Raw genomic sequence first — 24,264 nt, 5'->3', positions numbered from 1 at the left:
CTCCCGAATGGCATTCTGGGTCAATCCACAGAACATGGACTGCAGCATTCCAAGAAGGCAGCTCACCACCACCTTCTCAAGGGCAACTAGGGATGGGCAATAAATGCTGGCCGGCTAGCCGCGCCCAAAAAAATTGAGCAATTAGCATGTGTTAATATGCAAATCACCTCTCCTGAGGAGTGTGCGTATGAGTTAATCACTGAAAGTTGGTGTGCTGAGGCTAACTTGCTTTGATTTGATTTATATTGTCACATGTATTAGTATGCAGTGAAAAGTATTGTTTCTTGCATGCTACATAGACTGTTCATACAGAAGGAAATGAGAGAGTGCAGAATGCAGTGTTACAGTCATAGCTAGGGTATAGAGAAAGAGCAATTCAATGCAAGGTATGTCCATTCAAAAGTCATACATTCAAAAATACACTGATATCTTTTAACCTCAGTTGCACATTATAATCCTCCAGATTAAAACTCCTCCCTTTGAACTGGGAAGGGTATTGGAAAATTATGGGAATATTGCTGTCAGTTTTCCAATTGTTTTATACACAACCCAACAGACATTTTTTTAATGAGAACCCTAAGTACAGATACCACATTACTTTCCACTTAAACGATAGTCTTTTGTCCTCTTTCTATTATGGTAACTAGGTCATTCAACTTGCTTTGATTCCATAATGAAAGATGGCTTCGTGATAATACAGGAACATTGTTACATGACCAAATGTCTTAGAAAATTAACGCAATCCCATTAAATCCTATCCCATTGCTGTAACTGTGGATAAAATTGCAAACATTAGAATATATTGATCATAGTAAATTTGAAAAAAAATGTAAGTTTAAAATATTTTTTCAGTCTATTTTCACAACATTAAAACATTTTTCCCTCATTGCATAGCACTATTCTATAGTCAAATGGTTCAATAATTAACCAATTTCCAGGGTGTAATGTAGTTTTCTTATTCATTCATGGGACATGAGTGTCTCAGGCTGGCCAGCATTTACTACCCATCCCTAGTTGCCCTTGGAAGGCATTTGTGAGTTAGCCACAGTGCTGTGGCGCTGGGGTCACATTTGAACCATAGAATCATAGAATCCATACAGTGCAGAAGGAGGCTATTCAGCCCATCAAGTCCGCAGCAACCACAAGCCCGCGCCGGCTCTATCCTCATGACCAGGTAAGGACGGCAGATTTCCTTCCCTAAAAGGCATTAGTGAACCAGATGGATTTTTCTGACAATTGAAATGATTTTGAGGTCATTCTTAATTCCAGATTTTTTTAATCCAATTCAAATTCCACCAGCTGCTGTGGTGGGATTAGAACCCTGGTACCCAGAGCGATAATTGCGCTACTGGATGAATAGTCCATTGATAATCCCACTAGGCCATCGTCTCCCGTATGTTGCCCTTGATTCAGATGTTAGAGTCTGAGTTTGATGGAACCCTAATTCAATCTATCTTCCAGTCCTCTGGTCAGCATCTTCTCCAATTCCACAGCTGAGAATTTGAAACTTCTGTGCCTAGGAACGCAGCCCCACATCTTCCAGGCATCAAACCACCTCCTATGCCTCCAAGACATGCATATAAAGGCACACCTCTTTACCAGACAGAAATTCTCCACCCACAATTTGGCAATGGCTAAAACATGAGCTTACAATGCCACCATAAAAGAAACGGTTTGGATTCCTTAGAAAATTAAGATTCGGGTCTTAACCCCTTTTCAAAGCCTCCTCTGCAAGATTGGTTTGCTCCGAGGCAACCAGGACAAGTGGCTGTTCACAGAAAAACTTGTGTGATCCAACAGGTGGTTCTTGGGCTGCCACTGGCAAAGTAAGTTTATATAATGTGTTTACTTGAAGTTGGCAGTTCAGACGTGCACCTCCCAACACCACAGAGAACTTGGGTCATTCAGCTCTTCCCCAGTCACCAAAAATCTTTATTCTCCTCTCCCCCCAACAAACCACCACCTAGCCATCACCACATCCTGCTCAATCACCCGCCATTCCCGATTCTCACATTTCTTTATTTAGCTGAAAGCAACCATAACAATGGAGTTTTCAAATAGGCTTCGCCGGCTAGCCCACTGCTCACTGGCTCACTCAAATGATGCCCTGGGCCTGATACCAAGGACATCTCAGGCCTCTCAAATCAGGGAATGTGCCACAGATCGCCTGGGCATATGGCAATGGCCACACTCAAATTTCTAGACCATAATAAGGGGAATCATGGATGAATCAGTTTACTGCTGTTTGGTCATCATTGAATCATAGAATACCTACAGTGCAGAAGGAGGCCATTCAGGCCATCCAGTCTGCACTGCCTCTCCGACACAGTATCTTACCCATACCACCACCGCCTGTCGCCATGACCCTGCACATTCACCATGGCTAACCCATCTAACCTACACTTCTTGTGGAGTGCAGTACCGAGCACTGCGGCACTACTTCTGCCATCTTACAGTCTTCTGTGCTTCATTATGAAGACAAGTGATTGCTTAAGGTCAACCTATGGTTCTATCCAGGACCTGGAGTTTCTGCTAAGTTGTGCTGTTTTTTTACCAGCCTAAGTCCCCCTGCCTCAAAATTGGCCAAACCAGTGTAAAAATCATGGAATTTCAAGGAAAAATTACATTAGGCACAAATAGAACTTTCCAACCCATCAAAGCATTACTTAATACCACTGAGATGTAATGACACCGTGATAATTTTCATGGAGTCCTTACAGTGCAGAAGGAGGCCATTTGGCCCATCGAGTCTGCACCAACCACAATACCACCCAGGTCCTATCCTCATAACCCCACACATTTATCCTGCTAATCCCCTGGAACTAAGGGGTAAGTTTGCATGGCCAATCAACGTAACCTGCACATCTTTGGAGTGTGGGAGGAAACCAGAGCATTTGGAGGAAGCCACTCAGGCACAGGGAGAATGTGCAAACTCCACACAGATTATCACCCGAGGCCGAAATTGAACCCGGGTCCCTGGCACTGTGAGGCAGCAATGCTAACCACAGTGCCACCATGCCGCCTGTATGAGAATCAAGAATGGTTTCATGGTCGTTATTAGACTTTTAATTCTATATTTTTATTGAATTGAAATTTCACCATGTGGTGTGTTTTGGGGTTGCCAACTGTGATTAAATATATTCCTGGAGGTTTCATCACATGACTTGCCCCCACACCCCAGCCATTTGTCAGCCAGTGCGTTCACCCTTGCGATGGACTTGTCTTCCTACACCAATTGGAAAGCAAAAACAACTCGCTCGCTACCCAACTGGACGAGCTATGACTGTCAGCCAAATAGCATTTTACTCCCCCTCCAACCATTTTCAATATTTCTCTTTCTGGTAAAAGGAAATGTTCAAAGAAAATTTTTAAAAACTATCTTTGTTAATGCCCTGATGATTTTTTTTCTCCCCAGGATTGCGCACAGCAGTGTCCCAGAAACTGATCCTTAATTTCCGGAGACTCCAGGCCAACCCTGGAAGGCTGGCAACCCTAGTGTGATCATTTATTATTACTTCAATGGAATATACAGGATAGGGAATAGCTGGTTGGGTATTAAAATGCTGGAATTCAAACATAAAAACTCTCCCAAAGCTATTAAAAACCTGCAATTCATTTATACATCTATCCCGCATTGATTCTGTATACACAGAGGGGGAAAAGAGAAGGAGGGTGCACAAAGTACAGTTCAAGTTGCATTTTGTGAAAGTTTCTGCTGTTTGCCACATATTCCTCAACGCTCCCTCAGTACCACATAGAAGAAAGTAGAACGCTTTAAACAACCATCTGCAGGACCAAGGTCCCTGAAGGATACGTACTGCAGCAAAAATGCTTTCTTTTTAAATCAGTGCCTTTGATGAAATACCTCTTAAGAGGTTATAATAACCGACAATAGTTGTTTATGCATTTTGCAAAATATACTAACTGCACGTTCACAACTTTTATATTTTTAAATTTATTTACCAGTATCACAAGTTGGCTAACGTTAACACTGCGATGAAGTTACTGCGAAAATTCCCTAGTCGCCACACTCTGGCACCTGTTCGGGCACATTGAGGGAGAATTTAGCACGACCCATGTACCTAACCAGCCTGACTTTTGGACTGTGGGAGGAAACCGGAGCACCCAGAGGAAACCCATGCAGACACAGGGGGGAAATGCGCAGACTCCGCACAGACAGTGACCCAAGCTGGGAATCGAACCCGAGTCCCTGGCACTGTGAGGCAGCAGTGCTAACCACTGTGTCTGTCCTTGTCTGTCCTATTTCCTATAAAATGAAATAACTTGCAACACACATTCTCCAAACTAATGCAGTTAACTTCACCTTCACCTGTGGGGCAGTAAACTGGTGGGACGGATTGTTCACCTATTATAGAACTGACCCAATTTTCATTCATGATCACATTGATTCATTCCACCAGTTTACCGGTCCAGAGTTACCCCAATTATTTTGAATTTCTTCACTTTTATGAGATTCACCAATACTCCACTTTACAACGACTTTCCGCTCGACACATTCTTAAGGTAAATTAATCTTGCTTCCAACAAACTGCTACACAGCCCCATTAAAATTATGAATCTAATTTAGCCTGACATTTTATTCAATTCCCTTGTGTGCCGGTTCCAAAAGCGGCGCAGTCAATGTTGGTGGAGAACTACAGAATGAAATGGGAATTCGAGTCTTCGAGTTATAGCTGCATTGCTGTTACAGTGGCTAAGCACCTGCATACCTTCCAGTTTTGTAGTAGCTGTGTTAGTGTTTAAGCTGTCTGTATGGCATTAGTAGCTATTATCACTAAATAAAACAGAACAAAGTTAAAATTGATGGATAAGAGAGAAAAAGGCAGAAGAAAAAAAATCACACGTATGCAAACGTCACAAAGCAGAAATGGCCCGATTACTGTGACGGAAACAAAATACAATAATATTTTGTCTCTCTGTCTGCAAAAATGTATTGTACCATCCTCATAACAACATTATCTGTTATGGTACAACTTCTGTTCATGGCTCCTCGCCAAGGGAGGAACCATCATTCGTTAAGATATCACTGTGACATACTTTTCCACAAGATACCAAAATAAACACTGGAGAGGGAGAGAGAGAGAGAGAGACAGAGAGAGCCTGACATACTTTGCAACTTTTAAAATGTGTTTGAGCACAAACTTGACTGAAGGTATGGGAAGGTAGGAGGGAGGAACTTGTAAAAGAGCACAGGTAGAGTTTCTTTCATAGAAAGAAATGAAATCTCGAAGCACCCTATTAATGTTTCTGAATCTACTGCAAACTCCTCTCTACCTTTCCTGCAGTGTCCACGGTGAAGATTACTTTAACTCCTGAATGCTTAGTTAATGGAGCGAAGCAGTCTAATGGGCCCATGATGCTGATGGCCCCTTGTTAGGCTGAAGAAGTGGCAATGGACAAAGTCCAGTTTGACAATTTGGAAATTCCTAACAGTAAATGGTTTGATTTCTCACAGTATAAGAAGGTTACAAAGACAACATCAATATTACTTCCCTTTGGTCATGGATTTGGCTTTTATTGGTCATTTATAACTTGATCAATATTTGCATCTAGAAAAATATTGGAAGTATTTTCTGTTCTGCCTTTTCCTTCCCATTCCATGATTAGTCTGAATGTCAAGGCAAAACCACCCACTTGATCAAGTCCTCATCCATTATCTTAAATATTTACTCCCTTCACCATTGGCATGCAGTAGGAGCAGTGTGTGCTATCTGCAAAATGCAATACAACAGCTCACCAAGAAACCTTCAACAACACCACCCAAACCAATCACCCCTGCCACCCTAAAGGACAAGGACAGCCGAGCATGAGAGGCACAGCAGATACCATCAGCACAGGTGAACTTCTAAGTCAGGGCTGGAGGCAGATCATTGATATAGAAATTGAAAAGAGTTGGTGCTAGAACAGGTCCTTGGGGAAGCCCGTTGGACTGTCTACTGCAGGGGCTTTTCTCATCATCCGTGTACACCCTGAACTTGGAGTAATAGTTTGATGGCATCAGTAACACACAGAGAGGGGTGCTTGAGATTTTAGCAATGAGACAGTGTCACATGCTGCAGTGAGATTGAGAAAAACAGCACCTGTTCTGACATTATTTTCAAAGCCATTTTCAACGTGGCTGGGGCAAGAACCTGGTCACATATGTGTCACCCTCTCTGAAAGCCAGCTTGTTCAGCTTTTAAGCTGTTCTCCATCTCTGGCTCTATCCGCAGCAGGATGAGATGTCCTAAGATATTGCAGCATACAGAGAGCACAAACATTGGTCAGTAGTTTGAAGATAAGTTTGGGTTTTTTGCCTGTTTTCGGGAGGCCGATGACCTTAAAGTTTATTTATTAGTGTCACAAGTAGACTTAATTAACACCGCAGTGAAGGTACTATGAAAATCCCTTAGTCACCACACTCCGGCACCTGTTCAGGTACACTGAGGGAGAATTTAGCACAGCTAATGCACCTAACCAGCACATCTTTCGGACTGTGGGAGGAAACCAGAGCACCCAGAGGAAACCCACACTGGGATAATGTGCAGACTTTGCGCAGACAGTCACCTAGGCTGGGAATCGAACCTGGGTCCCTGGTTCTGTGAGGCAGCAATGCTAACCACTGTGCCACCGTGTCTTTGGGTACGTGCCTGGGTTTAAGCAGTCTTCCTCATAGGTATCCCTTGTGTGGAATTGGGCTAACCATCAACAGGCATGTGGCTAAGGTGTTTGAGGAAGTCAGGGAGAATATAGTCATAGCCAGCAGCAGTGCTTGGATTGATTTTTTTGTACCACCTCCACTGCAGTGAAGGGTTCAGGGCATGGTCTGTATCTGCAATGGCTTTGAAAGGCTTTCCAGTCTTCATTTGCTTTTTTTGTCCTCTTTCTCCATTTCCCCAGTGGAGGAGATTTGTCACTAATTTGCTGGCATTTACAGATAGTGAGAGCTTGGTGTTAGTGATTGCTGGGCTGCTCCTAGGTGGCAAAAGAAAAAAGAAAGAATGAAGAAAATTACAGCACAGGAACAGGCCCTTCAGCTCTCCAAGCCTGCACTGACCGTGCTGCCTGACTTAACTAAGACCCCCTACCCTTCCAAGGACCATATCTCTCTATTCCCAGCCTATTCATGTATTTGTCCAGACGCTCCTTAAAAGTCGCTATTGTATTTGCTTCTACCAGCTCCCGCCGCAGCGAGTTCCAAGTACCCAACAACCCCTGTGTAAAAAACTTGCCTTGTGCATCTCGTTTAAACCTTGCCCCTTGCATCTTAAACCTGTGCCCCTTAATAATTGACTCTTCCACCCTGGGAAAAAGCTTCTGACTATCCACTCTGTCCACGCCCCTCATAATCTTGTAGACTTCTATCAGGTCGCCCCTCAACCTCCGTCGTTCCAGTGCGAACAAACCAAGTTTCTCCAACCTCTCCTCGTAACATCCCGGTAAATTGTTTCTGTACCCTCTCCAAAGTCTCCACATCCATCTGGTAGTATGGTTACCAGAATTGAACACTATATTCCAAGTGCGACCTAACTAAGATTCTGTAAAGCTGCAATGTGACTTGCCAATTTTTAAACTCAATGCCCCGGCCGATGAAGGCAAGCACGCCCTATGCCTTCTCCACTTGTGTTGCCACTTTCAGTGATCTGTGTACTTGTACACCCAGATCTCTTTGCCTATCAATACTCATAATGTGATTCCTGACTTTAGTGGAGTTTTTAAAATATGTTTTTTTTTCACCAACTCTTGGCTACCATATGTTATGGCACTGACTGACCTTTGGCTTGCTGCAGTGATTAACAGAACAGAATGCTCTGACTGATTAATGTTCTGAAGACTTTTAAAGGCTAGTTCAGCCTTAGGATCTTAGCACAACCTGGATAGGTCCTTTGACTCTGCAATTGATAAGGATTCATAATATATCTCCACATGCTGTGGTGGAGACTTCAGCTGCACAGTGAATTTTCTTCAGCCTCAACAATCATTGTAGGTGATCTCCAACAATGTCTCCAGTTCTGGTGGACTTCAGTCAGGTCAGGATACTGTTGCTTTAGTTCTTCAGGTTCTAGCATCCTTCAGCAGTGCTATGAAAATTAATTTAGTAACGTTTAATTTTAAAAGCAAAATAATGCATTTAATATTATATTTAATAGCAAAAATTCACAATTTCAGTATTATTATTCCTAATGTTTTAAGTTTCGGTGTGATTTGTAGTTTAGTTCAAGGTTTTTTCCACTATGATTCTATAATTGGTCTTTCATAATTCCCCTTGGCTGAGGATCTACACACAAGGCAACACGTGTCCAGAAAAATAGCACCTCTCTTCTAAAGCAAAACCAACCATTTAAGCTTTGGTCATATTTACTTATCATTTTCATTCAGTTTGGTTTGGTTTATTATTGTCACATGTACTGGGACACAGTGAAAAGTATTGTTTCTTACGCGCTGTACAGACAACACAATGCATACATAGAGAAGGAAAGGAGAGTGCAGAATGTAATGTTGCAGTCATAGCTTGAGTGTAGAGAAATATCAACTGGTTGCTGGCTGCTTTCCTGAGGTATCAGCAAGTGTAGACAGTCAATGGATGGGAGGCTGGTTTGTGTGATGGACTGGGCTATGTTCATAATTCTTAGTGGTATTTTGTGGTCTTAGTCAGAGCAAAAGCCATATTAAGCCATACTAGGAAGCCATACCAATTACAGTTATGAAACGTGCTTCCGGATCATGGTTTTGCAAACATCCCTGATGTTCATATAAACCTCTTCGTGCACATTTTCTTGGTGGCTGGCTATCATTACAACCACCTTAGAGACTGAGAACTTCCAAAGGAAAGAGAACTTTCAGTTACTCACTGAAAGAATGCCCAAAAGATTTCACATCTTAAGATTGTTACTGGAACAAATACTCACGCTATTAACTAACTGCAATTTTTGTAGGAAACTTATACTATAAACCACAAGCAATTACTGGCCACTTAAGGGTCTCATTCTGGCTAGTTTTAACCTGGGGATTTGCCATGTGAGGAACACAACAAGCAAACCTGTGTGGGGTTGCTTTTAAAGTTTAAGTTTATTTATTAGTGTCACAAGTAGGCTTACATAAACACTGCAATGAAGTTACTGTGAAAATCCCCTAGTCACCACACTCCGGTGTCTGTTTGGGTACGCTGAGGGAGAATTTAGCATGGCCAATGCACCTAACCAGCATGTCTTTCAGACTATGGGAGGAAACCTGAGCATCTGGAGGAAGCTCACAGAGACACGGGGAGAACATGCAAACTCCACACAGGCAATCACCAATCCAGAAATTGAACATAGGTCCCTGCCACTGTGAGACAGCAGTGCTGAACACTGTGCCACCGTGCTCCCAGGTGAACCCCTTGTTCAAAGGCACTCAGTATCTGACTGTGGGAGCCAGCATGTTGGTAGGGGGGTAGGGAGTGGCAGCAGGGGTTTGGGTGGCGGTTGGTGTGGGGAGTGTGGAACTAATGAGAGTCACTTCTTGCCCTTGCTAACCTTCCTCCCCAACTCTTCCCTTTGGCCCTGTACCCTTCAACCCCTCCATCTGCCATCTCATACTTAGCTGGTGGCCTGGGATCCAGTGACAATGCTAGGTCTCAGGTAGGCATCACACCGGTAGCAGCCACCACCTCTCCAGTGGGCCCTTGATCCCTGCACCTGGCTTGTCACGTGCCTGTGCAGAATGAGATGTGTTGGCCTTCCTTAAAGGGGACAATGTGGCACTCTCGCTGGTTCTCTTGCCAGCAGCTAAAATCCCCATGGCCTCCATGAGATATTGCACCCATCATTTTAGAAGCTCCAAATCATGTAACTATCCATGTGGCAGTGGGATGCCATGACATTTCCTTTTTGGACAATGAGGAAAGACTGAAATAATTAGTCACAGCTTCAAACCTTAGCTTTTACCTTCCCATTAGAATGATCTTGGAATTAATGAACAGAAGCCAGCTATTGATGTCCAGGGTCTGCACTGGTGACTACGCTGTTAAATAAGAAAACCAGAATCCCAAATGGCCTTGTCTGGACTAAACCATAGAGACTGAAAAACCACATACTTCACCCAGGCCTGATGGTCATTGACGTCCATCAACATTACACACAAAATGATACAGAAAGTTCACCATCAGCTTAATAAGGAAATATCCATGATAACATGTTGTTTAACATTTAATTACAGGACATATGCATCACTGGCTAGTCCAGTATTTATTGTTCATCTCTGGTTGCCCTGGAGAAGGTGGTTGTTGTTAATCCAGAAGGAAATCTTCCATTGTAGACAATAAAAATATAACAAAACTTACTCCAATTTATAAGTCAAAGAAAAGGTTTCATAGAGACTCTTTATTACTCCAAACTTGAGGGGTCACCCTAAGCCATTCCAAGTCCCCCACAATTCTCAACATGTTCTAATTTATACTAAATCAGCTGATCAGCTGATCATCTCATCATTCTGTCATTGGTTACATGGTTTACTGGGCCAGCTGACCCTTACAGCTTGTTACCATTGGTCACATTACAACAAATCCAATGTTATCACCAGTTACATTCTAACAGTGGTGAGTGGCCTTCTTGAATCTCTACAGTCCATGTGATGTAGGTGCACCTAGAGTGCTATTAGGGAGAGAGTTCCAGGATTTTGACTCAGCAACAATGAAGGAGAAGTAAGACAGGAAGGTGAGTGGCTTGGAAGGGAACCTCCGGCTGACAGTGTTCCCAGATATCTGTTGCTCTTGTCCTTCTAGATGGTAGTGGTTGTGGGTTTGGAAAGTGCTGTGTAAGAAACCTTGGTAAGTTCCTTCATTGATCTTGCTGCCACTGTTCATGGGTAGTGGAGGGATTGAACGTTTGTGGAAAGGGTAGCAACCAAGTGGGCTTCTTTGTCCTGGATGGTGTCGAGCTTCATGAGTTGTTGGAGCTGCACTCACCCAGGCAAGTGGAGACTATCCCATTACACTCCTGTAGTTCCAGGATATGGTTATGTCAAGTTGCCAAAGGATTCATCAGAAATCATTATGTTATATGATGAGCTGTAGCAGTCTGTCTCTTTGTTCAGTTTGTGTTAACACTGATAAGGAACCAACAGGTTTTTCCACCAAGAGCATCAGGATGTGGCTGTTCAGAGCACCTTTCAGTCGTTCAATCTGCTGGTAACCCCAGTTCAGGAAATGCAGTGCCCCATTAAAATGAACAACACAAGTTAGAACTCCAATTGCTAAATAACAACAGAAAATGCTAGAAATACGCTGCAGAACAGGCAGCATCTACGGAAAGAGAAGAGGAGTTAATGTTTCAGGTGCCCTTTCATCACAAAGGGTTGTTGTTGCTTTTACTTGGCAGGTTGCCAGTGTCAAAAATGATCACGTGGGCAGCACAGTGGCACAGTGGTTAGCACTGCTGTGTCACAGCGCCAAGGACCTGGGTTCAATTCTGGCTTTGGGTGACTGTCTGTGTGGAGTTTGCACGATCTCCCCATGTCTGCGTGGGTTTCCTCCAGTTTCCTCCCATAGTCCAAAGGTGTGTAAGTTAGATAGATTGGCCATGGTGGGGGGTGAGGGAGGAGGGATTTGCTTGATTTGATTTGATTTATTATTATCACATGTATTAGGATACAGTGAAAAGTATTGTTTCTTGCACGTTATGGAGACAAAGCATTCTGTTCATAGAGAAGGGAAAGAGAGAGTGCAGAGTCTAGTGTTACAGTCATATCTTTGGTGTTGAGAAAGATCAACTTATTGTGAAGTTATGGGGATAGTGCAAAGGAGAGGTCTGGCTAAGTGGATTGGCCATGGTAAATGTGTGGGGTTACAGGGAGAGAGCTTGGGTAAAATACTCTGACAGAGAGTCAGTGCGGGCTTGATGGGCCAAATGGCCTCCTTCTGCACTGCAGAGATTCTATGATTATAGGATTAAAATAAGAAGGCCCAGAACATATTTATTTCATAGGTTAAAAAATTGAGGTGGCATTCAGCCTTTACTGTCGCTGGAGCAAGCTAAAGATTCTGTCACCCCAGGTGAGATCACAGCAATGACAATTCAAAGTATTGTTCGATCATTTTGGAATACTGAAAATAGCAGCAGAGAGTTACATTCCAGGAGCTTGCTTGCAATCAAAGTGAAAATACTCAATGAAATTCTGTAAATCAGCTCTGGAGAAATGATTCTGAGGTGACAATTTCTCTCCCTTCTACACAAATGACATCTTTACACCTATGTTTGTTCGGTGTTTCACAATGTTGAATTACACTGCATTTACTCCATCAAAGGAACACGGTTGGCCTCCTAAAGATTTAATTGGCCTTCATGAAGATACTTTTAACAATACAGGACAAAAGAGGATGAAGTTGTCTCATAGTGTATTTCCATTTGAAGACAATTGGCAATTTTCTTAGATATGAGATATTACTTTTCAATGATTTTGCATCTCTCTAAAATGAGAACTTGATTTCCCCAAGTGTTTTTTTAAATGATGATCAAACTTGTTTTAAGACTGTTTAAGTTATAAACAAGATTGAGTATAGGAATAGGGATGTTTTGCTGCAATTATTGAGGCCACACCTGTAATATTGTGTGCAGTTTTGGTGTCCTTATCTGAGGAACGATGTCCTTGCTATGGCAGGAGTACAGAAAAGGTATACCAGGCTGATTCCTGGGTTGGCAGGTGTGTCATATGAGGAGAGACTAAGTTGGTTAGGATTATATTCACTGGAGTTTAGAAGAGTGAGAGGGGATCTCATAGAAACTTTAAATATTCTAACAGGATTAGACAGGTTAGATTCAGAAAGAATGTTTGTCCAGAACTAGGGGTCATAGTTTGAGGATAAGAGGTAAACATTTTAGGACTGAGGCAAGGAGAAATTTAGCACAGAGGTCAGCACTGCTGCCTCACAGTGCCAGGATCCTGGTTCAATATCCAGCTCGGGTCACTATCTGTGTGGACAGTGCACGTTCTCCCTGTGTCTGCGTGGGTTTCCTCTGGGTGCTCTGGTTTCCTCCCACATTCTGAAAGACGTGCTGGTTAGGTGCATTGACCTGAACAGGTGCAGGACTGTGGCAACTGGGGGATTTTCGCAGTAACTTCATTCAGTGTTAATGTAATCCTTACTTGTCACTAACAAATAAACTTTAAACTTTAAATTTCTTCAGTGTTGAACGTGTGGAATTCACTACCATTGGAAAGTAATTGCGGCCAAAAAGTTGTGTGATTTTAAGAAGAAATTAGTTATTACACTTAGGACTAAAGGGATCAAGGGATATTGGGGAGAAGTGGGGATCAGGATATTGAATTTGATGATCAGCCATGATCAAAATGAGTGGGGGAGCAGGTTCGAAGGGTTAAATGACCTACTCCTGTTTCTAGCTTATAGGTTTATCTACTGCATAGTGATTCGCTTTGAATCACATAGCGGTAAGTCAAAGCAATCATTTGGATATTAAATGTAATAATTACAATTTACCATTCTGACAGGAGGAGGTTATGGGCCTGATTTATACAAGTGAACAACATATTGTGGTGACAGAGTGGGAAATGGTGATGAAGATGAGGCTTACGTACTCATTTCCATTTCACAAGGTGCGGGGTTTAAGCCCTGCTCCAGGGCTGGCACACATACAAGATAAGTTAAGGCTGATACCCCAATACTGGTTGTCTTTAGGGTGAGAATTTCAAGCCTGTCTGCCTGCTTGTGAGGATGCTGAAGATCCCATGATGCTATTTCAGAGATTTGTAGTCAAGTCATGTCCTGGCCAATACTTCTCCTTCAATCAACATCAACAAAACAGCTGACCTAAGTGCAGTGGTGGGCAACCTGTGACTAGAGGGCTACATGTGGCCCATCTGGGTTCTGAGTGCAGCCCATGAGAGATTTGTTAACCATTGTCTACTCGCAGAGTTGCCACATTCCTTTGATTTCCATCCATGTGTTTTTTTTTCACTACCAGTCTGACTGAAGTGATATGAACATAAAGCAAGGGCAAATGAAATATGCTGTGTGCTGATTGCTCATAACATTGACTGTGAGAACTGTGCTGTGTCCAAAGCGTAAATGTTTAGTTTCTACAATTTGGAATTGATGACTGTTCTATTCATAGATGATTAAGCATTTGCTATAATTCTTTATGAAATATTTAACATGTATTCAACTTATTTAATCTTATTCATGGGGGTAATGGTTGGTGAACATGTCCGATATCAATCTTGCAGCCCATTGAGGTGGAAGGAGGCCCACTCACTCACCTAGGTTGCCCACCAGTGATCCAGTTGTTATCATACTGCAGTGTGTGGGATCTTGCTGTGCATGAGCTTGTTGCCACGTTTCCTACGTCACCAAAATATTTCATCAGCTGTGAAACATTGGGAAACATCCAATGATTGTGAAAAGTGCTACATAAATTTAGGTCTTTTCCTTTCTGAGAGAGAAACAGCAAAAGTTTAATGCCAGAAATCTCCGCAGCTGGGATTTTCCCTTTCCGGAGCAGTGAATGGAGTTTTGGCTGAGCGCCAAATTCTCCATTCTCGCTGACAGCGGGGCAGGAGCAAACGAGACCTGAGGATCCCACCCGAAGTGTTTGCACTGGATAAACAACACATTGCTGTTTAGTCTGTTTTCTCCCCTGGATATTTTTGTTTGCATGCAGCAGGAGACATGAACCGTGATTTGGAAACTGCAATGTCAGGAACCAAACAGCATTGATGCTCCACCTCTGCCAAAAACAATGCCAATATCAGGGAGGACAAAAATTTAACTTGATCTTTCAAAAGAAAATTAATTCACTAAAAAAAAATTAAGGCAAGATTTCCGGCAATGACCTCCACCTGTATGCTAAAAAGTTGTTAGCACAGCATCAGCAATATTTATCACTTCATAGGGAAAAAGATTTTAATGGGATAATTGATGAAGCCAGCAATTCATTATGTAAGTAATTAGAATATCAAAGCTGAAAAACACAGCTCCTTCATTTCAGTAATCTATAAATATTTCATGCCTTCTGTCTCTGTATAGTTCGCAATATTGTTCACAAGGTTAAATTAATTTTGTGCTTCTGTCCAGAGCAGGTAGATTAAATTAATTTAATTTGGTTTTAGACAATTCATTTCATCTTCAATTCCAGTTTCATGTTTTCGCACCTGATTACATCAAAACGCTCTACATCTTGACCGGTACTCGATGAGCCAGATTTTCCGGCCTCGCTCGCCCCGAAACTGGAAAATCCCACCCAAGGTCATCAGACCTTGCCAAGAACCGCCCCAGCTAACTCTTATTCCCATGGTGGGCGGGATGATAAAATTCGGGCCCATAACTCTGGATCCAAAACAATGGGCTGTGTAATTCGAAGTAAAATAAGTTTATATTTGAATTAATATGGCATCTTATTCTTTTGCGTTTAGAGCATAAAGACACCTTGATGAAGGTTTGTTTTAAGATGACAATGACATTAAAGACATGAGGCTGTTTATTTAACATGTACTTTCTGTAGTATGGTACATTAAGCATGGACTTTCAATTGTATGGTATATAAAGAGTCTACTTTTAGTAGTATGGTATATTAAGCATGCATTTTCAGTAGTACGGTATACAAAGCATATAGTTTCAGTAGTATGGCATATTGAGCATGTAGTTTCAGTAGTATGGTACATCAGGTGTATACTTTCAGTAGTATGGTGTAGTAAGTGTGTATTTTCAGTAGTTTGGTATATTAAGTATGTACTTTCAGCAGTAAGGTATATTGAATGTGTAGTTTCAGTAGTATGTTATATAAAGCGCGTAGTTCCAGTAGTATTGTATATTAAGCATGTAGTTTCAGGAGTATGGTATAGTAAGTGTTTACTTTCAGTAGTATGGTATATTAAGCATGTAGTTTCAGTAGTGTAGTACATTATGATGTAGTTTCAGCAATATGGTATATTAAGCATGTACTTTCAGTAGTATGGTATATTAAGTATGCATTTTCAGTAGTATGGTATACAAAGCATGTAGTTTCAGTAGTATGATACATAAAGCATGTAGTTTCAGTAGGATGGTACATTAAGTGTATACTTTCAGTAGTATGGTATATTAAGCATGTACTTTCAGTAGTATGGTATATTGAGCATGTAGTATGGTATATAAAGCATGTACTTTCAGTAATATGGTATATTAAGCTTGTAGTTTCAGCAGTATAGTATATAAAGCATGTAATTTCAGTAGTATGGGATATTAAGTGTGTAGTTTCGGTAGTATGGTATATTGAATGTGTAGTTTCAGTCATATGGTATATTAAACATGTAGTTTCCGTTGTGTGGTATATTAAGTGTATACTTTCAGTAGTATGGTATATTAAGCATGTAGTTTCAGTAGTATGGTATATAAAGCATGTAGTTTCAGTAGAATGGTATATAAAGTGTGTACTTTCAGTAGTTTGGTATATTAACTATGTACTTTCAGTAGTATGGTATATTGAGTGTGTACTTCCAATAGTATGGTATATAAAGCACGTAGTTTCAGTAGAATGGTATATTAAGTATGTACTTTCAGTAGTATGGTATATTGAATGTGTAGTTTCAGTAGTATGGTATATTAAGCATGTCGTTTCAGGAGTATGGTATAGTAAGTGTTTACTTTCAGTAGTATGGTATATTAAACATGTAGTTGCAGTAGTATAGTATATTTTGATGTAGTTTCAGTAATATGGTATAGTAAGCGTGTACTTTCAGTTGTATGGTATATTAAATATGCATTTTCAGTAGTATGGTATACAAAGCATGTAGTTTCAGTAGTATGGTATATTAAGCATGTACTTTTAAGCATGTACTTTCAACAGTATGGCATATTAAAAGTCTACTTTTAGTAGAATGGTATATTAAGCATGCATTTTCAGTGGTATGATATACAAAGCATGTACTTTCAGTATGGTATATTAAGCATTTACTTTTAGTAGTATGGTATATTAAGCATCTACTTTTAGTAGTATGGTATATTAAGGATGTACTTTCAGTAGTATGGTATATTAAGCGTCTACTTTTAGTAGCATGGTATATTAAGTAAGCATTTTCAATAGTATGGTATATTAAGCATGTATTTTCAGTAGTATCGTATACAAAGCATGTAGTTTCAGTAGTATGGTATATTAAGCATGTACTTTCAGTAGTATGGTATATTAAGAGTCTACTTTCAGTAGCACAGTATATTAAGCATGCATTTTCAGTAGTATGGTATATTAAGCATGCATTTTCAGTAGTATGGTATGTTAAGAGTCTACTTTTAGTAGTATGGTATATTAAGCATGTACTTTCAGCAGTATGGCATATTAAGAGTCTACTTTTAGTAGTATGGTATATTAAGCATGCATTTTCAGTAGTATGGTATATAAAGCATATACTTTCAATATTATGGTATAGTAAGCATGTACTTTCAGTATTATGATATAGTAAGTGTGTACTTTCAGTAGTACAGCTGCTTTCTTGTTCAAAACAAAGTAAAGATTTATGGACAGAGGGATACCATTAAGCCCATCTTGTCCCTTTTTTTTCACACCAAACTGGGATGGGGTTAACACAATGATAAACACCAACAGTATACAGAAAACACATTTAGTTCATCATTGGTGCCAGTATGTATCTATCAGCACATTTGGCATTATTTAGTAAAGTTGTTAGAGATTTTAATGGTGTGGATAACACTGCAACTTGAATTGGGTTACCCAGCTGTTTAGCTGGTGAAATCCAAACTAATGTATCAGTCAGTGCCATAAATCTGGTTGTGTGATAAGGTATTTTCGATTCATTCCTAATGGATTCAGTTGTTAAAGAGTTGCCTGAAGCACAAATGAATGAATTCTGGCATTATTAAATGCGCTCTTCTGAATCTGTATCTCACTTTGTGTAGCTGTTAAACCCTTTCTTGTGGATTCCAGGAAATCTTAGTGCCTTCTCATTGAGTGTTAATCATGTCTGGAATCTTGGACCACCTCTTGTGGCCTTGAGTGAGCACTTATGTTTGCCAATTTCTCCTTGGTACCTGATTAATGTGAATGTGTCTTTTCCCTGTACTGTTCCTGCTCCTTTTAACTTCAGATATAAAATTGGAGCAATCTCTTTTTATGCTTCCTTTGCCTGGAGTGGTTCTTTTTTATTGATCTATTTTTAAAGGGCCAGTGGTTCTCCTTCAACATTTTACACTCATTCTCATAGCCTCGTTATTTTAATGCGCTCTCCTCAACTTGCTGTTGCTCATTCCACATTATCTTGGCATTTTCCCCTTACAACGTATGTCCACACAATGGCATTTATAGATAATGCATCATACATTTAAAAGTTAAAACATGAGTCTCGACTGATTTTAAGCTTATTTATTTATTAGTCACAAGTAAGGCTTACATTAACATTGCAATGAAGTTACTGTGAGAATCCCCTAATCGCCACACTCAGGTGTCTGTTCGGGTACACTGAGGGAGAAGTTAGCATGACCAATGCACCTAACCAGCACTTCTTCCAGACTGTGTGAGGAAAGCCACACAGACATGGGGAGAATGCGCAAGCTCCACACAGACAGGACCAAAGCCAGGATTCGAACTTGGGTCTCTGACGCTGTGAGGCAGCAGTGCTAACCACTGTGCCACTGTGCCGCCCATTAACTAGCACCTGGAAAATTGGGTACAAGCCATTTATGTGCACATCAACAGGAAAGTAAATTTGTACACATTTCCAAAATATCACCCAGGAATAGCATATACTGTAAAGGAAATGGAGACTCTAATTCAGACATAGCCAAGTTTAGCGATTCGCTGAGCAGCACATCACGTTTAATTTGTGCTTATTATTGCAACATATCTGTCTTGACATTCTAATTTAGGATTTACCCATCAATTATGTAACTGTGCTTTAAAAATAATACCATTTCTAAACATCTAGGCTGCCAAAATTCAAACAGAATAAACAAATAGGAAATACAGGAAGCAAGTGGAGGATATTCCATCACACTCCAAACTTGTGAATGCAGATGGTGGACAGACTTGGTGGGGGGGAGGGGTGGTGGTCAGAAGGTAAGCCTCTGACCTGCTCTACCAGGTCCAGCACTTACGTGGCCCCATTTCATTGGAAATGCATGTGCGAATCCCACAAATCGACGCACACATACATCTTCTGACCTGACCCATCACAAAATTAGCGGGTCAGAATGGGAGAATCGCTCCCATGATCACTATCACCTAGAAGGACAAGGGTAGCAGATGCATGGGAACACTGACAAGTTCCCCTCCAAGCCACACCATCATTCTGACTTAGGACTATATCACTGAGCCTTCACTGTCACTGGGTCAAAACCTTGGAACCCCTGGATTGTATCAGCACCGTAGGAGTTCCTATACCTCACAAATTGCAATAGTTCAAGAAACTGGCTCACCACTTCCTTCTCCAGGGGAATAAGAGATTAGTAATGTATGCTGCAACACCCACATCCCATGAAAGAATAAAAGATAGTAAAACATGAAATACAAAAAAGAGAAAGAACAGAGTAGAATAATGTTCTGATCATCAGATTAGGGGCCTTATATAATCAACAATCATTGAACTTGACAAAGCCTGAATTACAGCCTCCATTTCCTTTACAGTATATGCAATTCCTTAATCATAAGGAAACTGGGTTGGAGCAGCCACTGAATTAAGATGTAAAATGACAAGACTTATAATAGTTTAATGCCATTTCTCACAATTTCTCACAAACTCTACTGGCTGTTAAACTTTGAACTCTTTTATTCATTTGTGGGACATAGGCAGCACTGACTGGCCAGCATTTATTGCCCATCCCTAATTGCCCTTGAAACGGAATGGCTTGCAAAGCCATTTCAGAAGGTAGTTTAGAATCAACCACAATGCTGTGGCTCTGGAATTACATGTAGGGGTGGCACAGTAGCACAGTGGTTAGCACTGCTGCTTCACAGCTCCAGGGGCCTGGGCTCGATTCCCGGCTTGGGTCACTGTCTGTGTGGAGTTTGCACATTCTCCTTGTGTTTGCGTGGGTTTCCTCCGGGTGCTCCGGTTTCCTCCAGAGATGTGTGGATTAGGTTGATTGGCCATGCTAAAGAATTGCCCCTTAGAGTCCTGAGATGTGTAGGTTAGAGGGGTTAGCGGGTAAATATGTAGGGATATAGGGGTAGGGCCTGGGTGGGATTGTGGTTGGTGCAGACACGATGGGCCGAATGGCCTCTTTCTACACTGTAGAGTTTCTATGATTCAGTGGAGTCCAGACCCAGGAAAAGGTGGCAGATTTCCTTCCCTAAAGGACATTAGTGAACCAGATGGGTTTTTCTGACAATGATTTCATTGCCATCAATAGATTCTTAATTCCAAGGTATTTTTATTGAATTCAAATTCCACTATCTGCCATGGCAGGGTTTGAACCCAGGTCCCCAGAACGTTAACTAATTTTTCCAGATTAATTGTCTATCGATAATACCACTAGGTCATCACCTCCCCTGCAACCTCATTCTTGGTTCAACATAATGTCTGGCTGGATAAACTCAGCAAGTCTGGCAGCATCTGTGGAGACAGAAACAGTTAATGTTTCAAGTCTGTTTGACTTATCTGTATGAAACAGAGAGGGGGAAATGTGGCAGATTATATACTCCATAAGAGGGGGTGTAATAGCTGGAATGGAGTAGAAGGTCAATGATTGGTGGGAGCTAGGAGAGATGGCAACAAGGGTGTGTAGGTCAGGAGACAGGGGAAGCATTAATGGCAGTGTGAGGTAGTGGCATAAAAGTTATCAGAATGTATGAATGGGAGAAAAAAGATCAGTGGTCAGTGAAAAGAAAACTAAAGAACAAGTGACAGGTGGCCCTGTGGGGGGAGGGAAATGTGTGGGTTTCTGCACTGGGACAAAAGATATTTTGGATATATAAAAAATACTTTAAAAGAAATCAAGATGGAGCAGAAAGACCATAGTTGAAAGTTGCTGAACTTAACGTTGAGTCCAGAGCGTTGTAGCATGCCTAATTGGATGATAAGATGCTGTTTCTCCTGTTTGCATTGGGTTTCACTGGAGCATTGCAGTAGGCCAAGGATGGACATGTGCCATGACAGCATGCCTTAAGCAAACCTTTAGCAAGCCAACTTTGGGTGGGAGGGAAGGGGGGGGGGTGGGTTTATTTTGCTTTTGTGCCACTATGAAGTACAGTGGGCATTCTCATGTGCTAAAGTTGTTCTATAAATGCAAGATGTTGGCAATTCTATTTCAGAATGGTGGTGCCCACTGTCAGGATGACAGATGAGGGCCGGAATTCTCCAACCCCAGCTGGCATTCTCCAGTCCCCCTGCAGTGAATAGAGATTTGGCTGAACGCCAAATTCTCCGTTCCTGCTGGCAGTGGTAGCAGGGCGTGCGAGACCGAGAGAATTCAGGAGATGCAACTCTCCTGCACCAACAGGGCATTATTTTCCATATCCTACACTAACCATTCATCCTTAACCTAACTGAGTCACCCAAGGTGTTTTGGAATAAAACCTTTCCACAGAAGTATGAATAAGAATACTCAGATTCATTCCACATGGGACTGCTCCAGTCAATAGACAGTGCAGAAAGAGGCCATTCGGCCCATCATGTCTGCACCGACCACAATCCCACCCAATAGACTTTTAAACTAGGTTGGATTGGATCTAAACTGTGTTAGGCCGAAAGATCGGTGTCTAACTCGCTGGTACCACAAACAATCATCCCTTTCCCACTTCACAAAGTTACAGAGGAATATATACCCTTAAGCCTCAGGTTACCGTTGACCTCTGAAGTTTATGAGTTAAAATTTTAATTTGTAGGGAGCAGTTTTTTTTTTAAAGAGTAAAAGTCATCGATCAATTAATCCTAAATGCTTTGTTTCTGGAATATTTCCAGTATACACAGAGTTAACCAGGTTCCACTGTAAACAGCTGGAACTGCGGGGATTTGCAGTTCACTTCATTTCACAGCGTGGCATATTCTCACCAGCTCTTAAGCTCAGTAATAAAGAATATGTGATTATATTTCCAGAGCTCGTACACAGTACTTTATTGTAGAATCGAATCTACAAAAGAATGCAAATTATTCGTTCAGAATCTGAGTCTTTCTCCACACTTTGTCGGATTGCCCCACATTTTCTGTCCCTTTGGTACAGGAAGTCTGGCACACGGCTTTTGGAGGCTACATCCTCAGGGCAGGTGACTAAATCTTCCCGATGATTTATAGAGTATACTTGCCAGGACATTTACAAGGACACCTAAATGAGCTTTTGTCGTGTTGATGTACAGCGCATCGTAATGAAAGCAGTTTCTGGGTCTTCTCTTACTTGGTTTCATTGTCTTGGCGTGTCATCCGTTTTCTCGGTCTGTCTCTTCCTCAGAAAGCTTTTTCTCTCGCTCCATCTCAGCTTCCATGAACTTGAGTTTTCCTGGTCCATTGGCAGCGTGGGCTGGGAGGTGGGAGGACCACCGACAAAATAGGAGGGGAGGCACTGGGTGGGGAATCCAGACACCTTGGGCGGCAGCATGGTGGCACAGTGGTTAGCACTACTGCCTCGCAGCGCCAGGGACTCGGGTGTGGAATCTGCACATTCTCCTCGTGTCTGCATGGGTTTCCTCTGGGTGCCCCGGTTTCCTCCCACACTCCAAAGATGTGCAGATTAGGTGGATTGGTCATGCTAAATTGCCCCTTAGTGTCCCAAGATATGTAGGTTAGAGGGATTAGTGGGGTAAATACTTGGTGTTACAGGGAACAGGTCTGGGTGGGATTGTCCCTTAGAGTCAGGCGGATTCTGTGGGGTTAAAGGATGGGGCTTAGGTGGTGGGATTGTTGTCAGTGCAGACTCGATGGGCCGAATGACTTCCTTCTGCACTGTAGGGATTCTATGTTTTTTTTTTAATTCATTCATGGGGCGTGGGCAGCGCTGGCTGGGTCAACATTTATTGCCCATCCCTGAGGGCATTTAAGATTCAATCACATTGCTGTGGATCTAGAGTCACATGTAGGCCAGACCAGGTAAGGATGGCAGGTTTCCTTTCCTAAAGGACATCGGTGAACCAGATGGGTTTTTATGATAATTGACAATAGTTTCATGGTCATCATTAGACTTTTAACTCCAGATTCTATTTAAATTCGAATTTCACCATCTGCTGTGGTGGGATTTGAACCTGGGTCCCAAAAGCATCACCCTGAGTCTCTGGATTACTAGTCCAGGGACAATTCAACTACACCACTTCCGCTCCATCAACATCTACCCATCAAAATGTTAATTTGCCAGTGACAGGGACATTGGTCGCCCACCAGATGGTCAATTCAACCATTCAGATGATCAATTAAGGACAGCTTCTCATCTCCACGTGCATTTTGTTCATGTTGGGAAGGCCAGTTGCCATATGAGGAGATCATTGGATAAACCCTGGCAATCTTCCGACAGGTTCCGGGGATGGCCCCTCCATTACAAACACGCCATGGCCTGTGGAGGAAATGACTTGTGCATTTAACCACCAGTTCTTGGGGACAGACTGCCATCCTTAGCAGGCTCTTATGGAGAGAGACGGTGACGTAGTGATAATGTTATTAAATAGCAATCAAGAAGCCTAGGCTCACATTCTGAGGACATGGGTTCAAATCCAACCACTGCAGTTGATAAAATTTAATTAATAAAAACTTGATTTGAAAACTCGCCTCAGTTATCATAAGTCTGAACCTACCATCGGTTTCCATCAAAACTCATCTGGTTCACTAACATCTTTTAGGGAACGAAATTGGCCATCTTTACCTAGTCTGGCCTACACGTGACTCAGAGCCCACAACAATATGGTTGACTCATAAATGGTCTAGCAAGTCATTTGGTTCAAGGACAATTAAGGATGGGCAACAAATTCTGACCTGGCCAGTGACACCCACATTCCAGGAAGATTAAATCAAAAAAGTAGGTGACAGCGTCAGTGGCAGCCTCTTAACTGGCTACCTCAGGCCATTGTTGCCCTGGGTCCCACGAGGAAGTGAGGTAAGACTCTGCCTTCGGCCTCAGTGGTGGGGCTTGACTGTCAGCAACACAATTCAGTCCTGTTTTGCCTTTGTCAAACCGAGGTCTGAACATATTTGTTATAGTCCAAAAATCCAAGTGCTGTAGGACAGCCAACCTTTAGACGCTATGTTGAGTAATTATTTACAGAGATACACATTACCAACATAGAACCCAACCACCACAATTTCAGTCAATTCATTTTTATCAGGCACAAGTGAAGACGCAATTACTGTCCGCTCACTGCATACAAT

The 24,264-nt window shown here is 41.8% G+C and overlaps 1 long non-coding RNA gene across 1 annotated transcript; it reads right to left on the bottom strand.

Annotated features, from left to right (window-relative positions):
• Positions 1 to 10,787: 10,787 nt before the first annotated feature.
• Positions 10,788 to 23,692, bottom strand: LOC145358610 (uncharacterized). The gene is made up of 3 exons (XR_013889494.1): positions 22,310 to 23,692; positions 14,254 to 14,360; positions 10,788 to 11,281 (listed from the first exon to the last, which is right to left on the bottom strand). It is a non-coding gene; the product is annotated as an uncharacterized LOC145358610 (long non-coding RNA).
• Between the last annotated feature and the right edge of the window lie 572 nt (positions 23,693 to 24,264).

The sequence above is a fragment of the Carcharhinus amblyrhynchos genome, chromosome 26, assembly GCF_965287045.1.
Source record: "Carcharhinus amblyrhynchos chromosome 26, sCarAmb.v2.hapA, whole genome shotgun sequence".
Taxonomy (NCBI): domain Eukaryota; kingdom Metazoa; phylum Chordata; class Chondrichthyes; order Carcharhiniformes; family Carcharhinidae; genus Carcharhinus; species Carcharhinus amblyrhynchos.
This window is presented reverse-complemented; position numbering and strand designations above follow the sequence as displayed.